Genomic DNA, 18,765 nt, shown 5'->3' on the forward strand with positions numbered 1-18,765 from the left:
TCTGTATTTACGAGTAGTTTTTTTCATTGTTTCTGGTTATAAAGTACGGAATACGCTTCTTCTGTGAAAGTTTTTAACGGGGCATGTTGATATAAAGGCTACATCTGTTAAATCATAATATTGACAACATCAGAAGAAGATGAAAAACTATATCATTCGTCGGTTAAAAAACTTATTTCATAATACGATTGTTTAACAAAATTATTTCTATCGTACATCTATGGTGCTTTAGATTAGTAAAAATGTCACCACTTAACATCAAAAGAATTTAAAAAGTTATATATAAATTTCCAACTATATTTATTTTCTATTACTATAAACATTTATGTTTTTATTATAATAAAATTTGTATTAATACTAAAAAAATTATATAACAAATTCCAACTATATTTAATTTCTATTACTATAAAAATTTCCGAATCCGATAAACATCATTCAAGTATAACAAAAATCTTTATCAGTAGCTTTAATCTTTTCATTCAGAGATTAAGTACTTTCGTCAGAACCTTCGTTTCATTGCCCAGCGAAAGATTCAAGGTAAACAAGGCACAATGCATCAATTGTTCGGAACAAGGTCGTTGGAACGTCAAAATCGGAGATCCAGCAAATGATTGATCTTCAAGAAAGAAAATCACGGTACAATAAAAGAACGGTTTTGATAGCGCATGCCGATGATTCTTACTCACCTGCAACAGCACAGGTCATTTCGTCATCGGATGGGAATGCCATGAGTTTTCTTAGCGTATCCTGTGGGACGTGTCATGCTCGAAGAAGACGTAAAAAGTCTGTAATGTTTTCGTAACTGTAGCAGCTTCTTTCGAAACATAATAACACGCCGGAAAATGGTGTCTCACCAATTGGAGAGAATTGAATAATCGAACATCCATTCCGAATTACTTTGATTCATTGATAAATCACTTTCCATTAATATAAATGACTATTTTCAAATAAATACTATCAGTTGTAAATTGTTGAGTTTTAAACATGCAAAATCCTATTGATGAATTTTGGGAACGAATATCGTCGTGTAAATATTTTTTTTTTATGAAATTCGAGTAATTACTATTTACGATATTAGATATAGATTATTAAATGGAGGAGTAAAACCGGTTGACATTAAAATAAACAATACATGATAACGAATATAAGACAATAAGAAAACTGAAGGAAAATAAAGAATTCTTAGTTGTAATTACAATTTATGTAAACGGATCGTATATCATTTTTTAAAGTGTAGCAATTAAAAAAATTCCGCTTGTAATAATATTTCTACAGCTGCTATATGCTTTACGTTTCTTGATATAATTCAATATAACGAATAAATATAAAATATAACGAGCTAATAAAGAATCCATGTGAAATAATAACTTTTATTAACTTACTATCGAATCTCTATTCACAAATATCGTTATAATTTTCTAAAAACAATGAGTAAATCAAACTGAGATCACAGAAACCACATAGAATCGACGAAAGTAATTTTTCGGTGGCTTGGGCTATCTCAACAAAATTCACTAAATTTAGATTTCGACAGTTTAAATATCGCTATGTATACAGAATTTCTGCTGGCTATTACAAGTTATGAATGACAGAACAAAATTTCGTCCTTATATATCGTTTCACGCAGGAGTCACGTGTATCTCCAAAAACACTACGATCCCACACAAGTAATATTTCCCAATCATCCTCATAATCCTTAATTACACCCCTCCAGTCACGTTATTATTCACTAACAAAGAGAGACATGAAAAAAGAAAAAGAGCGAAATAATCAACGACAATCGGCGTTTAATTTTTACGCGAAATTTTTACACGCTACATTCAAAGATGACTCGTTCGATCGTTGAAAAGTGTCAATCTGTCGACGACGAGAAAAAGATTCGATGTCGGCTGGCTAACGGTCCAACGTAGATGCTATCGGCCTCTCTCGTGACTAATTATCGCGAACATTATCAGCGCGTCGCTTGATTCAAGCTGAATCATCGGCGAGGGCGCACCTGAACTCTCCCCGCGAGGAAAACGACCTGTTCCCAGGCGAATCGTGCGAATAGGAAACGGCAGTGCATGTATATGCATGTCGTCTAAGCCTCAGGACATATGAACGCACCGATCCCCACGAATTAGAAACGAGATACGCGTATAGTAACACGCTTAGGTTTGTGCTCGTATTCAGAGGCGATTCTGTTCCGGATTAGCGATGATCTCCTTTGTCAGCGCAACGATCGGTGTTATAGGACGGACTAAAGTTTGCGTATCGCACAATCAGACGATCGACACATAAACGATAGATAAATGGAAAAACAGATTGTTACTCTGGTTAACACGTTATGTTATATACATATATCGTGGCTCAAGAGTCTAAGAATTTTCTTTCATTTTCATATGCCCACCTATGACATTTGATGTAGAATATGAATTTTAGATTACATCCAAGTGTTTTTTAATATAAATTAAAATATTATTTAATTATATAGCGTTAATATATATTTTTATTTATTTAATATATACGTTTCATGGATAATAAGTGTATTATAATAATTCGTTTAATTTGATATCATCTATGTTTATTGAATTACTACACGATGTAGCTCATTCGTCATCATTTCCAATTTTGAGATCAGTTATCCTCGTCTTTTATCAAAAGATGATAAACATTACCTTGGGCTAGTATTAGTTTCTTATTAATTTATATATTGTACATTCTTGTATTGCCGTTACGAATCTACAGAAATATCTGGATACTTACGAACAGCAGGGCATGTACATCTCCCCCTTTGAATTCAAAAAACGAAATCACTGATTCCCTCGAATCTACAGTAGCGGACAAAAGTTTAAGACGATGATTTGTAAACCGGATTACAAACATCTTATACGCATATTGTTCTTCTATTCGGTTTGTCTCTTTGGAATAACGTAGCTGTATGTTTGACCTTCGTAACCTCAGACAGTCAGTTGTTAAATACAAACAATGTAGGAGTTACAACAGTTAGTTACCGCCTAGCACTTGGAAACAGTGGACATTAGTTTAAGACGATCTGTGTAAAACGTGAGTACGAGTACAGTTTTTGAACATTTTGATTCTGGAATGTCAAAATCATTGTTTAGTGTACCTTTTATTGCTTAAAATTCATTTAGGTAGGAACAGACTATGGGTAAATCAAAGAATTTACTTGAAAACGAAAGGGAACAAATCGTAAGGCTGCGAAAGCAAAGTAAAACCTTCACCGAAATAGCAAATATAGTGAACAGGTCAGAAACAGCTTGTAAACAAGCTTGGTATAAATTTTTAAAGACAGGCATGTATTGCGATCAACCGAAAAACGGAAGACCACGGAAAACAACACCGAAAATGGATCGCCGGATTCATCGATTGAGCGAAAAGGATCGTTTTCGTAGTGCAAATAATATTGCTGCGGAGATAAACTATGAAAACGATACACAAATTAGTGCTAGAACTGTTAGGAGAAGATTAGAAGACTTTAACTTAAGAGGACGAAAACCCCAAAAGAAACCACTGCTGAGTTCTAGGAATCGAAAAAGACGACTTGCATTTGCTAAAGCTCATAAGCATTGGACAAGTGAAGATTGGCAAAAGGTATTGTTTTCTGACGAATCGAAATTCAATCGCGTCTGTTCTGACGGGATACGGTACGTTAGACGTCGAATTGGCGAAAGTTTGAAAACACAGTGCGTTTTAAAAACTCTTAAACATGGTGGTGGCAACGTTATGGTGTGGGCGTGTTTTTCTCGAAGCGGCCCTGGTCCGATATGTCGTATCAATGGAATTATGGACCGTTTTCAATACAAGGACATACTCAAGAACACAATGTTACCTTTTGCACGCAACAATATGAGTGATGATTTTATTTTTCAAAATGATAATGATCCGAAGCACACGGCTCGGGTTGTGAAACAGTTTTTTCAAGAAGAAAATATCACCGTGCTGCCGTGGCCGTCGCAATCACCAGACATTAACCCAATCGAGAATTTGTGAAGCATCATAAAAAAGACAGTACAAGGTTATAAACCGAAAAATTTAAATGAACTTTACTCTACGATTGAAACAGCCTGGAATAATATTACGGTAGATTAATATAAAAAATTAATAGATTCTATGCCAAGAAGATGTACCGAAGGGATAAGAAATAACGGATATTGAACAAAATATTGAATTTAAACAAAAATTGTGTATATTTTTTAACCAAAAATTAATATTTTTTGTATAGTCTTAAACTTTTGACCGACGAAATATTATACAGATTTCGTTCCTTTTTTATAACTTAGCTATTGAGCAAAATATCAAAATGAAATTTTTTTTCTAAGTGTACAAACAAATGTACAATTAGTTAATACCAAAAGTAGAACACCGTATTTATATTTTTTATGGAAAGTAAATCAATTATTTATTTCTTCCATTTCGTCTTAAACTTTTGTCCGCTACTGTACCACCGTGACCATCATCATCGATAGCATCACAGTCGAAATGATCGCGTGGGACCGCGATTCGAGTGAATCGCGAAGGAAAATCACAGTCGTAGGTTGCTGCACTCTCACCGACGTCCTAATAAGAGGGTGTGAGGGGGTGTAAGTCTAATATTATGTAATAGGGGCCACGTGGCAGGCATTCAGTGCCCTGGAATCGAATTCGGTCAGACCTCGAAGCTTGGCTCGGGCATCGATTGTCGTAGGAGAAAGGAACCGCCCGTATTCCACATAGCTACGTTCGGTTTCATCCCTCTCAAGTCAACGTTCACAATGAACTGCACCCCGTGGCAGCCAGTATTCAGCCTTTAATCCGATTATTCCTTTCGAATCAACGAACATCGCGTTTCATTTCGTTCCGTCCACAGCTACGAACGATGTTCGACCTGCGCGTGTAATACGGGCGGAAAAATCCCGTGTAATCGGTTACATCTCGACGAGAGAACCTTCCTCTGTTTACATATCATCACGTACCGGGGTACACTGGATTTTGAGTAGATAAAAAAATCGGGAGTTTTGTTCTAAAGTACCAAAGTATTGGAACACTTGGCGGCTCCATTTATGACATATTATGTGTGCGTTATAATAAACATTTTGAAATTTCATCAGCACTGTGACGAGATTCGACCAGCACGGTTGGATACATTGATAAAATTTAAAACAAATGTAAACATTATTTTGCAAATTTAAACAGTGAATTATATATATATTAGGTTGTCCGAAAGGTGATTTTTTTTTATAGACACATCTTTATACAAACATGAAACCTAATCTGTCAAACGTTGTAATCTTTATCTTGATGGAAGAAAGTGGATCATACGTAATTCGATGAAATAATATAAAACGAAAAATGTTGTGTATCCATTATTTCCTTATAAAACGAAAGAAACTTTTCGGGCGACCTAATATATAAAACAAATTATCAATTATTATATATGTAACAGCCCATTACATTAATAAGCTTCAATATTCAGTGAAAACATTTATAACACTGATTATACGCCTAAGATAGCTGCCCACGCTAGCGTTTCATGAATCCTCTTTCCTCCAATTTAACATTCACGCTTTATCTTCTCTTCCTTTCGAATCCAAGATCACTAAGCTGATAGCAATACTCAACCTGAACAGTAACGCTTACTTCCAGTAAGATTTTTGAAGAATAATCTAGCGAATGACAATTAAATCACCACCGCCGACGCGCTTCACCTTCGTTTTCGAATTGAGTCGTCAACATTTCGCGACATTTCTTCTCTCCCCCGCAGATCTTTGCGAAATAAATAAACGAAGTAGCACAGAGAGTGGCGTAATGGCGTTGAAGAAGAAAGAAATCGTGTCGGCCGTGGAACCGTGTATGGTGAATTGGTATTTAAAAATATGCATGCCGACAGATGCGGTTTCCATGTCGCACGCTTCCACCGGCTCCCATAAATATGATAAGGCCCTATAGAGAGATATACGAGCCTATAAGCCGGTTTCGCGTACCTACCGACTCGATCCAACCGACCGACGATTCTCAAAGCAAAACGAGGAAAAGAAAATTAAAAAAGTGCAAGAAACGAATGGAACGAAGATTACGCGTTAAGTTTCATTAATTGGACGGTTAATCGCTGGTTCGTGAATCCGATGACGGTGAATGATGCCATTTTATTCTGAACAGAGTAGGTTTTGTACAAATCTTTCATAAAATAGGAAATTAAACGGAGAAGTGGGAATTTCAAAAATTGAAGATTTCAAGATTCCGAGGCTCGAAGATTCGAAGATCTGAGAAACGTGAGATTTCAAGATGCAAAAATTCGAAAACTCCTAAATCTTTAGGATCCGGATATCTCTATATCTTCACGCAGAAACGAATGGATCGAATATTATAAATTTAAGGATTATTGATTAGAGAGTTCATCGCTTGTTCATAAAACACGATACTTGTCATTTTACGGAGTCAATATACCGTCTGAATGTCGCAATTATCAAAATCTACTTAAACTTCCAAGCAAAGGGTCGTCTCGACAATTTCGCGTTTCAGGGCAAAATCCGCGAGAACAGCGTCGCGTCGTTGACGCGTTCGCATCACGGCCACTCCTCTCCCTCCGTTCGTGTTTTCAATGGTAACAGAGGTCCCGGTGAATTTTCACGTATCCATCCGTGGAAAAGTAAAATGGCCGTTGGCGTGCGTACGGCCGTTGATCGATAAAAGCGTCGCGACGCTGGGCGTGTCCGCCGCTGCAAGCCGCCTTCGCAACGCCCCGCGAATCGCCGCGAAACTCTCTGAAAGTTTACCCGTGTCGTCGACAAACGGCGCACCTACAAAAAAGCGAAGACCTCCTGCTAACAAACTCCGTGTCGCTCTCTTCCTCTTCGACCTGTTTGCGTGTAGATTAGAGAACTATATTTCTAAATTCGCAATTTTCTTTTCTTTTTTTTTTTTTTTTTTTTTGATCTAAGAAGTAGAATAAATTAGAATAGTCCAATATCGACAAATTAATATTCGCTCAATATTTAATAAAATTTATATTTAATCAATATTGAATCAAAATCGAATAAGTGGAAATCTTTGAAAACTTTTGCATCTGAATAAATAATTGCAAATGCAACGCGCAGAAAATTCATCATGATGGCCTCCAATATACGCTCAAACTACTTTTCTCATACCACATTGATCGTCTTTCATTTGGAACGAGAAGTTAAATGGAAACTAGCACACCGTCTCGTTTCTCCTTGCGACGATTCGTTTTTCCCTTTGTTCTGGACGGCTTTCTTTATTTCAATGGGTACGTAGGAGACGATGGAGCAGCCAGGACGAAGGAACATAAATGGATTAGGAGGGTCCTGCCGGATGACTAAGTTTTAGTCGGGCCAGCGCCGGCGCCAAATCCAATTTGATCTTAACGTTAACTCGATCTCGCGTACGGTTACACGGTGAATTAAACGTCGTTGACAACAGCAAGGTAAGCGAGGTCTCAAAAATACCCCCCGTGGACGTCGATACGAACCAACAAGTGGCGATCATATTTTTCATCCCTTAAGGGGACGACCTTTGGTCAAGCTACACTTATCTGTCGTGTATTGATTTTTAATCGAGTTTTATTTTGATAGAGAATAAGCAGCTCAGTTAGTTGATAATTAGACCATGGACTTTTATGTATTTACGAGAAGTTTAAAGATCCAGAAGTATATAAAATACTTAGTAAAATACAAACTTAAGAGTTTAGGAATTTAGTAAGTTACAAATTCTAACGTTTCGAAATTTCAGAATCCTAAGATTGGACAACTCCGCAATCTCAACATTCGAAAATTACAATATTCTTATAATGATTTTTAAATTGCTAAATTCCTAAGAAACAAAATTTTCCTATTCACGAATTTCCAAATTCCTGAATTCCCAATTTGCCAAATTTTCAAATCTCATAATTGCCAGATTGCTAAATTCCAAAGTGCGCGGATTCCTAAATTCTTAACATCTTAAAATCCTTTCGCAAGATCATCACCACGCGTTATAACGAGATACAAATATTTGTTACAATCTACATGAAGCAAGTTCCGTTAAGACCTTAAGTCATCCACGTCACCATCTTCCGTAGAACATCAAAGCGTTCCATATAACTCGGTATCGTGTTCCTTCATCATCCTCAAAGGATCGTGGAACGCTATGGCGTATACAGAAGCCGACGTAATCGTGGCGAATCCGATTATACGTTAGAGGTCCTGGTGCTGACTTCGCGATTTCGCGACGTTCACGTGGCGTAAACGCGACAAGGAGGACTTGTAGGTTGAACGATGGATAACTGAAAAAGTGTGGAATCTCCCTGCTGGTTTCATTGGAGAGGGTCGAACGTCGCCACGGAAGATGATTACACTGCGGAGGGCGGACTGATAAAATTGGGGAGAACAAGGTGAATTCGGATGGCTTGGGTCCGGTTTATCGAGCTGGAACAACAAGCGGCAATCAGGCATAACTCGATCATTTCATTCTTCTACGTCCGTGCTCCGCCCTCGATCTTCCTGGCCCTTCCTGTGTCGCTAAACCCCGGACTGCTTGCGATACACATGCGTAGAGGTCGATTCAAAAACACGACGTTCAACTATTTTTCATTATAATTCTTTCTTTTTTATTACGAATTGGTAGCAAGAATTTCTGTTTCGCTTGGTAAAAAGTGTTACGATAAATTTTATATTTTAATTTTTCATTAAGAAACTACTGTACCATATTAAACGAAATATTAAACGTGTTTTTTTTTTTTAATAATACAAGGTGATTTTACAGTTGCTTTGGAATAAACAATGAGAATGAACCTTTATTCTTTGACTCTTTACGGCGAACATGACTGTGAGTAGGTATGCTTCCTCTATATAGAGGAGCTCGCCGCGGATATTCAGTTTACGTAAAAAAAGAATTAAACAAAAATGTAAGCACAAACATGGAAGAAATTAATAGATGTACCAGAAGCTGATTTTTCCAAGTTTTCTTCGAAACAAGTGTATTTTTAATACGTAATTAAGCATAGAATCAAAACAATAATTACAGGTATCAAGTAATTAGTATTAAATAAATTACTTGAACGTCGACTATAATCGATGCTATTGTAGTATATGGTCTATAGTTATAAAATTTTAACTTTTCTTTCGTAATAAAAATCTAAGTGTAACTAATTCAATTATTTAACTTTTCTCGTTGTCTTTCTATGATACACCTTTGAAACTATCTGTAGCCTCATACTATACGTATACCTACAAAAGAAACGTCAACTATTGTACGAGTTATATATCTTCGCAGAATCTCTCCCCCTGTTTTATCTCGACGAAATCGCGAATCCTAAAATCCCAAGTTTGTCGGCAGCGCGAATCTACAGGGTTGGCACGTGTTTCGAATATAGCTAACTTGTATCAGAACAGAAGAATATATCGACAAACAACGAGTATCTTACTTTCTCGCGATACAATCACAGTTCTTGAAAATATTTCTCTTTCCTGATTTTAGTTCCTTACAAGCTATTAACGAATAGAAGTTTGTTAATAATGTAAGATCGCATTAAAGTACGTGTAACGACACTCGACAGTAAACTTTCTAACAGTTTCTGTCTGATGGCTCGCTACACAAAGACCCTAGACAAGATTATTACCAGATGTCAATACATCCTGTTAGAATATTTTCAGCTAGCCTAAGGACCCGTTATAAATCTTAGGATTTGCTAGGTAGGATTCTCCGAAGAAACAAATAACCTTCGTCCTAAAAGTCCCTAAACCCATCACCGACCACGGAAGTCTGTTCTTCTCGTGTACAATGTTTAGCACTAGCAACTCCGGGTACACTAGCAACTTTCTCTCAAGGGTGCTTAGCATCCTTCTTCAACCACCAAACAAATTAACCAATTATGAGCAACATCCATTTCCTTCACTTTCCGAACCAAGGCTCTCCTCGATGAATCCGACGATCTTGTATCCTCAGACAAACCCCGTTATAGTTTTCCTCTGTAGCATCATCGTGAGGAAGAGTTCAGTTAATAATTGGATAGAGCTCCGCAACGCATCGTGGGCAATCATCGTCCGAACTCGCTTCGCATACACCGTCAACCGACACTGTATCGCGCCGCCCGAAAACCGAATTTGTAGTCGCGAACCAGGAACCGTTAGCGCAACCGCGGATGCCCATACGAAGTGTAAATACGAATGTTATAAATAAATTCACTGTCAATTATACCTTAGTACTTTTTCAGTACCTATCACGACCTATCCACCTCACACGATATTAGTGAGAAAACATCGAGATCTTTTCCTTAGGATTTAAAGCTACACCTCTTTTACTAGGACGAATTTCAAATTCTAATTTCGAGTAATTGACAGGTACAGTGATCAATTGCACAATTATATGAAACGTAGAATCTTATAATAAGACGCTTGTAGCGGCACATGAGCTAGAGGACAATTCGAATCATGTTGTTGTTTTACCTCGGAGTATCAATATCGTTAGGATACACATAATGTAATAATAAATAAACTCCGGGTAAAACAATGTCACCGCTACGTGCAACAGTCAAACGAAGACGAATTTGAATTTTCCGGTACTCCCACGACCAGTATAGATAGACGACCATGTTCTCCAGAAGTCAGTCAGTCGTGCAAATCAATACCAATTTTATAAGTTAACGATCTTATTGGCGATTTGTACACTGTCTTTAGCGAATCCGTTAGTATTGTGTATTTATGTTTGTCTGTATTTATTTATTTATTTATTATTTTAAAATATACTTGACGATTTTAACTTCGAATTATTTCGTCATCTAAACAACAACACAACCAACCATCCTCCACACGCTTCATTAGGAAATAAGCGTGTGTGATAATACTATTTGCTGCCACTGTAGCGCTCGCTATTGTATATTAATAATTCCAACAAACATATCAATAATACGTTATCCACATACAAAATTCCAATGTAAACGAAATCCAAGAAAGTATAAGCGAAAAAGAAGTTGTACGGAATTCGAGTGGAAAATCTGCATGCAGATATTACGAGCGTACAGAGAGTACACTAGCTAAATATTATGCACCCCCGTGGTTCGCTCCTCATTGGTCGATTCGGTGGCTACATACCGCGCAGGCGGGTTATCAAGAGAGGAGGGGAAGAACGGGCTGCAAACCCCTAATTTCTGGAACAATAATTTCAGTGATCGGCACGGTGGTCGATTTGCGAATCGCATTACGCCACGCTCAAAGGGCCAACGAGACTCGATTCTGTTAGTAAATTCTGTCGGCCGATTATTACGACTCGGAACGAGCTGACATATGTAATGTATGTATGCGAAGGGACCAAGTAGGCGGTCTGTTTTCATTGAAAAAGCTCACCTTTCTTTCCGCGCCTCGTTTCTGCCCGTTTAGTATACATAATCGATGATTCAAAAACGGTTCGAAGAGAATGACATTGTGGAGGTTGAAGTATTGTCAACTTAGGTGTTTCCTAATAGCGTATTTGACGCAATACACTATTTGTTTTGTTTATGAAGAATAATTCATGTGTAGTAGCCTGTAGTAGAGTTATTTGAATCACCTAAGCTTTAACATTTTAAAATTCAATCTTCACCTTTGCACAGAATGGTCAAACTTATTGTATATTATGAGACACATTATGAGAACAACAGAATAAGGAAACGTCGTTTAAAAAAATATCAAGAACGAGAAAATGATTCGATTAAGCCTACGATAGTTTATTGAGTTGATAATCATATACTTCATTTGTTGAGACTATCGATGACTAAGGTATGAAACTTACAGGTATATATTAAGGAAATTAACATGAAAAATTATATAATGCGAGACAAAATAAATGCCATTGTAAAATTGTATAAAGTTTCTATAGATTGATCGTTTTAATTATTTTGATAGTTTGAAGTTATTGACCAAATTATCTAATACTAATTAATCTACAAGTATCAAATAGAAAAGAGTCAAATTAAATTTTTTAAAATGCAACTCTTTTTAGACAGAACAGTAGATGTAAACCGTAGATAATAGAATTGGAGAAAATATTCCAAATACGTCCTCCGATTTGGAATGCGTCCCAGCTTTGCACCTTCCTGTACCGTGCAACATTATTCGGTCCACTTGTCGGCACCCCTCTGCGTAGCAGCCCCTACACAGTCACCCTTTCGTAATCCTGTTAGCGAACACGACGCTTCCACGCACCTACGCAATGGCCTGCCTACCTCCTTTGTTCCTGCAGTCTAGCAAAAAACAATGCGCGACACGGATCGCGATTTCGGCGTTTGTCCAGTCAAAGGAACACAAATTCGGTAGCTTTCCTATCTCCAGGGTTTTTTTAAAAATCGTAAGTTTTATTGACTGTTTAAAAAATTCCATAAGTTGTAACAACGAATCTAAGTTTGCAAGATAACTGCTATTAAAATAGGATAAAATATAAAGATGTTTCGAACACGAGACGAGGCAAGTGGAGAAGAAAAAGCGATTATGATGTAAATTGATGGAAATGATCGTGGGGGATGATAATTATCGCGGTGGAAAAATGCCAGTTGATACGGTCGGTCGATCACGAGTTTCCAGAGCTATAGCGAAAGCAGATAGAAGAAGAGAGGATTACCGATCGCAAGACATGGCATGGGGCTACGAATGGAAATGGCTGGTGGCGGGTACAACCCTCTTTTAGCTTTCTTTTGGACGTTGCGGCTAATTTGCGGCTACATGGTTTGACAGGAAGGAAGGAAGCGATCGGAAATGAAGGGAGCCCGCCAAGATAAAGGAAGAAATAAACTCCTTCTTTCCTTATGATTTGCATGCAATTTTCAATTCCACCGACGCTGTTCCTTTGATGTTTTCTACCGATCGTTCCTTGATTAACGTCCTATTACGCGCCCACAGGATCCTTTTTTTTTCCTTCTCTTGCTTCGTCTCACTAATGTATCGTTGGTAAGTATTAGGTGTAAAGTAAGTTCGTTTTCGTTTCTTTGTGTTGAGGTTGACTGATTGGAGAACGAGTGGATGAATTTGTAATAGAAATATATATTTAAATAAATAAAGGTATAAGTATAATGTATAAGTATAAGTTTATGCTGATCCAGATCCTTACTCTCTTAGTGTTACAATACAATAGAATCGATAGGGAGCACATTATACCAAAAGGATATTACCAAAAAAGTTAACCTTATAGCTTTAGCTGAAGGCCACAAGGAACATAAATAGAAATCTGTTTATTAGTTTCTTTATTCCTGGACCTTGTAACCCAAAACATAATGTACATTCGAGGATACAATAATATGGACCTCTCCTTATTTAAAATATTTTTGTTTCACTAAATTCTATTTTCTGCGTAATAGGTCACGGATATACATAAATAAAGATGTATAGCTTTTCTTGAAGTAGTTACTTCAACACTTTGAAAGAACGTGAATGATCTTATAGTTTTATATAAAATCTATTTAATAAACGATATACATGAGTAATGTATTATTTGTTCGTTTATTTGTCTGTACTGTACGAAGAGAAATAATAAATTAAAGGAATATTTGAATATTTCGAAGCGAATTTTTGATAGATATCTTCTGCTGTTTGTACAATTGAAATATCAATTTTTCTGTCATTTACTACGTGGCCTGATCCAAAAACGATGAGACTACTTTCTTTGTAATTCAGATTGCTAGTCCTGACAAAACTGCCATAAATAAAACACGATATTTGATGGTATTTTAATATACTTCTCATTTTAATAAAAGTAATCAAATAATTTGTTCATTAGAAAGTAAAAATACGCTATTTCACTTCGTGTTTACTAATTCGTGAAACATAAAAGATATAACATAGTAAAAAAACGAAGCTGGCACCCCGCTGGGGGTAGCCGCCCACATGCTATATTATTTTTTATTTATATTTTTTTTTCTTCGCCAACAAGATATAACAGTTTACCAAATGTCCGCAAGGACAAATTGTAAAATAACCAAAATAAAATAAAAAAAAAAACTAATTCGTGAAATAAAAAGATTAAAAATTGCATCACTACGCGTTGAAAAACATGCTTTTCCAAGGTAACGTCATTTTTTTTAGAACCGATATATATTGGATCGTCAATTTATCTTAATGAAATTGATAGTGTAAGATTCGTTTTAATTTTTACTAAATATTGATTGTTCCTCTCCTTCTCTGATTGAACTAAAATATACCGAGGATTTCAAATTGCACCCCTCCGAACGTTTCGAACGTATCAATTGTTGCGCATGGGGTGTTAAGCACGCGATAGAACGCGACATGTGCTACCAGCCGCCACGATTCACCCTGTGTCTTATAAAACGGGAGAATAGGGTGGCGTGTACAAAAAGAGAGTGACTCTTGATCGTTCGACGTCCCTTTGGTTAATTCTTTTCACTCGAGTACATTACTCGAGGATTAACCCGCAATCCACTGCAACCACCAGAAGGGATAGAAGAATTTGCAGCATAATACAGAGAAGATAAAATTCGAGTAAGATTTCGAATCTAGCGACGAGAAATTGACTCAACGCTACGATATATCGAATGACACATTGACGGTTGAATGGTTAAATAACTAAAAATCAATAGCCAAACTAACGGTTGAAAATTACTATACAAATTGACGATGATTCTCTGATCTTCATTCACAGAAAGTCTCTTTGTCCGTTTTCACGTATATCGCGTGAAAAACCCGAAAGAATCTCCGGACTGATTTTTATTAGCATCGGGATACGGGCTGGCATAAAACTACGCACAGGGCGACGATAACGAAATCCTCACCCTTTTCGGTGCACCCTAAAGTTTAGCGATCTCTAATGAACTGGTAGTCCGTTAGTTAGTCTAACTCGTCTCTCCTTCTCTTTCTCTCGCTTATATACCGGCTGTGCTTACATACGCGCATGCATACATATGTACTTTGCTCCATTGGCACACACGAAGAGAAGAAGAGTCGGAACAGAGAGAAAGGGACGTTGGGACGCTACGCACACGCGAATGCAGATAAATCCTGTTAGCCGTAGCCGGCGCGAGAGCAAAGCCGAATTTTCCCGGCTCGCATCTGTGAATATTTGCCCGTGGGTAGCGCATTACATGCGTGTTGTAATGCGTTCTAACTACGCTCTGTATCTACGATTCGACGCATCGGACGCCACGCACACGATCAAACGCTGCAAACAGCGACGCGATGCGTGCTTCGGGGCAGCGCTAAATTTACATTTTTACGGGATTACATTGGTACCGTTGTGCCGATCGCATGACCACTCCCATGGGAGGATTAAGCGATATAGTTACAGCTGTAATACAATCGGACATCTATAAGACTAGAGTTTTGTTCATTCCCTTCCGTCCTACCATGTGGAAACCACTACAAATCTGTAGATGCACGCAAAAATACCAAAAAATCAGCTCCAAATTTTCTATTAGTCGACGCTTCGAGAATCAATCGTTTCACTAACTAATTTTCTGATAATAAAACAGCTATTACTATATAAATGTTCGGTAACTATGATTTACATAATCCAAACGCTAATAAATTTTCTAGATAAATTTAGAAAAGATTCGATTCCGTTATCCGATTGAAAGCTGAAGAGCTCGTAAGCAGAATTTTTAGCGGCTTTCCAATTACAGTTTTCCTAAGACCAAAATTATTAATCGCTTCCCTCTACTTCACACATGTACATCCTTTGCGTTCAAATCGATGTACGTATGGATATACCTACTTGACACGTTCATCACTCAAAGGAAGTTTTCGTTTCTGGGAAGGCAGGCAATCGTTACGTCGCGTCGGTCGGTTCGTTTCACGCGAAGGATATAAGACGCATGATTATTACTGACGTGGGTTTAAGATTAATGCTACCACAACAGAGGTGGAGGAAACGAAAGAATGGAACCAGCACGCTCGTTCTTTGCGCACCGTGTTTATCGCGATATGTTAATGCAAACTACTGAAACGAAGCTAAAGTTCCATGTTTCCAGATCGGTTTCAAATCTCGGTAACATGATCATGACGGTCGTAACTACTAAGCTACAGATATTGACGTACATTTATATTTTTCTTAATAGAAAAAAGAATCAAAACAATAAAAAAAAAATCGTTTTGACTTAATATTAGGTTGTCCGAAAAGTTTCTTTCGTTTTATAAGGAAATAATAGATACACGACATTTTTTGTTTTATATTATTTTATTGAATTATGTATATTATATATATTATGTATATTATGTATATTATGTAATTATGTATGATCTACCTATTATTTCCTTATAAAACGAAAGAAACTTTTGGGATAACAATGTTAACAACCACTGCTACACTTTTAATATTTTATATATTTTTGCATGTTACAGCGCGTTTTATGCAGGTTTTGTACCGAATGTATAAATATTCCGTGGTCTTCTCGTTACAGTGCTAATGAAATTTCAAAATGTTTTATATAACACGTATAATATAACATACAAAAGTTTCCTGTATATTGTATGTATTGTGTATAACGTGACGCGATATTTCTATTGACGCCTAACCTGAACTCGCTATCGCAAGGCAAGCACCAGCGAACGGAAATGAACGTTACATTCCGCAGAAAGGATCAATGGCGGTGAAGCCAAACGATACTTTTCGCGATTCGATCACTCCTAGAAGAAGAAGAAAAAGAAGAAGGGAGAGAGGAGAAGAAGAAGAGAGAACGGTTGTCGGTGTAGATGTCTATCGATTGCTGATAATCTATGATCGAGACGTCCGATGGCATCGAGTTATTATGTAATGGGACGACAAGCAGGAAATAAAATCGACTTGTAACATCGTGACGCATCTCGCGGCAAAGCCAAAGTCACGCACAATGCATGAAACGACAGGTAGATACGAGCGAGTACATTCACCGACGTAAATAAACGATTAAGATCTTCGATGCAACGATATCGAACGACCGACAATATTGGACCACCAATGAGCCGATCGTCGATCGACGATGTATTCCTTCCGGTCGAATCTTTCGATGACAGCACTTGTATCAGCCACCTTCCAATTCCTTCTTCCGAGCATAGCTTGGATTCTTACAATTTGATCCACACATAGACGACAAAGATATCCGATCGAGTTAGGATATTAAAAGCAACTAGCTACGTATTTTACGTAAAGTACAACAAAAGAAAGAAACTAAGTCAAAATTTCCTTTTAATTCATTATTGTACTATGCGTAATTTGTCGAATTACGAAGCAAATAATGTACTTCAGGTTAACTCATGTATAATTCCAACTCAAATGATCCTACCTAAGTACTTCCTCTAGTATCCTCTAAGTACCTCCTAAGTACTTAAACTTAAATTGAAGATTGAGATTGAGGTGAATCAAATTTTTAACGTTTATCGCAACGATACTTAAAGAAATGATAAAGTCAAAGTCAAAGGGGTTAAAACTGACGGCGCGTGTGAACGTGTGCGATACCCTCATCCCAGATCGAGCCTGGTCTCTCGACCAGCAACAGGGTTATGAAGTTGACGAATGTGCTAAGATCACCCAAAGGTGACTGGCAGATTGTTCGCCAGCGTTCTCAGCGGTGGTCCATGCTCGCCACAGCTCCGATCGATAGATTCTGACCTTAAACGAACGCTTCGCCACGCCTCTCGAAAAATGATAGATTTCTAGCTAACCCGATTCAGACTTCGACACAGGCCGCTTTGCGATTAAGCGATTTATTGCGGCTCGCGCGTCCCTGCTTAACGGGTCAACGTGTGTGGCGTGTCAAACGGTCACGAACACGGTGCTAACGCAACCAGATGAAAAGTATTCGAACGTTTAGATGAGATTACTGCGCGATTATAAAGTTGTTTGACGTTACAGTATTATGTATAGGTACTACTGTTCAAAAGTATCTGGACATTTGCTTATCTTAAACAGGGTGTACGTAGTTCGCAAATCCTATCGATCAGATCGAAATACATCCGTCATTCCTCAGATCAAATTAATTTAAATGTATATATATATCAGAAACTAAAATTTAAAAACAAAATCTTCACCTTCGCAAACGGAGGTTTACATCATTATTACATTGATCAGCTTAGATTAGTCTCTTGTTAGCTAGCCGATAGAAAATTTTGCAATTTGGTATAACAAAGGGAGCTTTAAGATGGTTAAAATAAATTTTTTGTTGATTCTCTTTTTCTCGAAGTTTCCAGTCACCATCACTTTTTTATGGATAAACCTGTAACATTTTTACAACTATCTTTTAGCGGATATCGAGACGAATCCAGCAAGTATCGTAACAAATATTTCCCTTTCTCGTTTCTTTTTCAAAGTTTTGACGTTGCAAATGGCAGCTTCCGTGACTTAGTTGATGAGAACGAAGCACGTGTTATAAAAGCGGCCATTCCAGCGCTCTCTTAACGATCCCATCATCGACCGTAAAATTCGCGATCTCTGATTAGCCGAAAGTCCAGGTTATAAGGGTAGGAAGATGGTCTGAGAATGGCGAAGTAAATTTCAAGGCTCTGCCTTAACGACGGGGGCGTGTTTACGGTAGGCAATGTCCCCTAGTTTTTGTCCGTAATTAGGCATCTGATATGGCGGCGCTCTTAATCAAAGTTTGATCGCCGCGAGCATCCCTCCCATTCCTCCACGCCCAAACTACGCAAAAATCCACGGATATTAGCACAAACGTCTTGCAATCCCTTTATGATTGCGGTCTACCTCCGAGGAGCCGGCCTGAGATTATAAATCAAGCAATCAACCGCTATAAAAGTCCGCCCACGCGCGATCGCGAGCCTCACTTTTTTCCGCGATCAAACGACGAAATTTTGTTGGTGTTTCTTTTTCTCAAGGAGATAT

The sequence above is a fragment of the Bombus pascuorum genome, chromosome 5, assembly GCF_905332965.1.
Source record: "Bombus pascuorum chromosome 5, iyBomPasc1.1, whole genome shotgun sequence".
Taxonomy (NCBI): Eukaryota; Metazoa; Arthropoda; class Insecta; order Hymenoptera; family Apidae; genus Bombus; species Bombus pascuorum.